Source organism: Penaeus chinensis, chromosome 34 (genome assembly GCF_019202785.1).
Source record: "Penaeus chinensis breed Huanghai No. 1 chromosome 34, ASM1920278v2, whole genome shotgun sequence".
NCBI classification, from domain to species: Eukaryota; Metazoa; Arthropoda; class Malacostraca; order Decapoda; family Penaeidae; genus Penaeus; species Penaeus chinensis.
The window spans coordinates 18,996,529-18,999,028 of record NC_061852.1 but is presented as its reverse complement, the minus strand read 5'-3'; positions in this window follow the sequence as shown (position 1 = coordinate 18,999,028).

The window sequence follows — 2,500 nt, the reverse complement described above, 5'->3', positions numbered from 1 at the left end:
CCCCCCCCTCCCCCCCCTTCTACCCCCCACCCCCCCCCTTCCCCTCCTCCCCCTCCTCCTTCTTCCCACCCCCCCCCCCCCCCCTCCCCACCCCCCCCTTCCCTTCCCCCTCTCTCCTCCCTCCCCTCCCCCCTCCCCTCCTCCTCCCCTTTTTCCCCTCCACCCTCGTCTCCTCCTTCCACCCTCCTCTCTTCCTTCTATCCTCCTCTCTTCCCTCCCCCTCTTCTCCTACCCCACCCCTTCTTCTCCCTCCACCTCCTCTCCTCCTTCCTCCCTCCTCCCTCCTCTCTTCTCTCGACCCTCCCCCACTCCCCTCACCTTCACACTATTCCCCTTGCCTATCTGTAATTCGCAAAGTGTTTTCATTTTTACCTACTGCCTCCCCCCCCCCCATTCATCTCCCCCCCCCCCGGGCCCCCCCCCCCTACCCCCCCCTTTGGCTGGCATTTTGGGAGTGCGACTTTCTTTTCCCATCTTTTCAACCCCCTTGGGCCCGGGGCAAAGCGGGCCCTTGCTTTTTCTTCGGGGCCTCTCTTCCCCGCTCTCCTCTCCTCTCTTTTCCCTCTCTCTCTCTCTCTCCTCTCCCTCTCTCTCCTCTCTCTCCCCTCTCCTCTCTCTCGTCTCTCCTTTCCCCCTCTCTCCTCTTTTTCTCTCTCTTTTTTTCTCTTTCTCTCCTCATCTCTCTCTCCTCTCTCCCCCCCCCCCCCTTTTTTTTTTTTCCCCCTCTCTCTCATTTTTCTCTCCTCTCTCTCTCTCTCTCTCTCTCTTTCTCTTTTCTCTCTCTCTTCTTTTTCTCCCTTCCCTTTTCTCCCTTTTTCCTTCTCTCTTCCTCTCCCCTCCCTCTCCCTCTCCTCCTCTCTCCTCTCCTTCTTCCTTTCTTCTCTGTCTTCTATCTAAAAACTTCTTTTTTTCCATTATCTTCTTTTTTCCACTTCCTTATTTTTCCCTTTTAAAACTTCCTTTTCTTCTCTTTTTTTCTTCCTCTTCTTCTCTTTCCTTCATTGTTCCTCTCAAGGAAGAAATTATTTTTTCGGAAAAAAAAAAAAAATCAAATAGGACCATAACGGAAAGAGGATAAGAAAAGGGAGAGAGAGAGAATGAGAGAGAGGGGGAGGAGGGAGGGAAAGAGAGAGAGAGAACGAAAAGGAATAAGAGATAGAAAGGGAGGGAGAATAAGGGTAACAGGCAAATAAAGAATATCAAAAGAGGAAGAGAGAATTCAAATATTTGATGCAGGGAGTGGGTAGAAGAATACGAAGAGAAAATAAAGATAGTAAAAAGAAAGAAAGAGAGGAAAAAGATGAAAACTTTTTTTTCTAACTAGATCAAGAGAATCCAAAGTGAAAAAGGAAAAAAACGAATGAAAGTCCGAATGAAAGGAAAAGGGAAACTTTTAGTCACGGAATGTAAGATCAAAGGTAAATAAAGAAGATGAGAAGGAGGGAAGAAAAACAGAAAAAAAAACAAAAGAACAAGAGAGAGAGAGAGAGAGGAAGGATGAAGAGAAAAATAAATAAATAAAAGAGATGAAGGGGAAGGAGAGTATAAAAGGGAGTAATACAAAATGGAGAAGCAGAAAGACAAAGAAAGGGAGGAAGAGAAGAAAAGGGAGGAGAAAAAAAAAGAGGAGATAGAGACGAGAAGACAAAGATACAGTTCGGAACTAATATACTGAAAGCATAGAATAAAAAAACGACAATAAACAAACAGAGAAACAAGGCTGCATGGCAATACATGCAATACAAATGTTGCATGACTTAGGGGAATGAAGCATAGAAAAATATATGTATCATGAGAGAAGGAGGAGGGGAAGAAGATGAAGAAGAAGGAGGAGGAGGAGGAGGAAAGAGAAGAGGAAAAGGAGGAGGAAGAGAACGAGGGGCGGTACGAATAAAGGAGAAAGAGGAGAAAGAGAATGCAGAAGAGGAATGCCAAAGGAAAGGGAAGGGGAGTAGGAGGAGTAACGACAGGGTGAAAGAGAAGGGTGGAGAAGAGGTGGAAGGGGAAGCAAAGAGAACGAAAATTAGTACGAAGAGGAAAGCGAAGGGAGGGAGAAGAAAAGGAACAAAAAAAAAACAAAGAGAAGATAAAAAGCAAGGAAAATAAAGAGAGTACGAGAACGGAGAAGAGAGAAGAAGGATAACAATAAAGATGAAGATGAAGAAAATGTAGCAAATTATAACGAAGAAAACGAAGGAAGGGAGGAGAGAGCACTTCAGTTTTTCTACTTCACTGTGTGTGTAGAAAGCTGTGAATAACATTGGAATGCAATACATGAAATTTTAATGAAAGGTCATAACATCCCAGTACATTGAGGAAATAGATTTTTTTTCATGTCTAATGTACGGATACGATGCATGGGTGTATCTCTCTCTCTCTCTCTCTCTCTCTCTCTCTCTCTCTCTCTCACTCACTCACTCTCACTCTCCTCTCAATCCCTCTGTCTATCTATCTGTCTGTCTATATATCTATCTATATACCATCCACCTCCCCCCCCCCT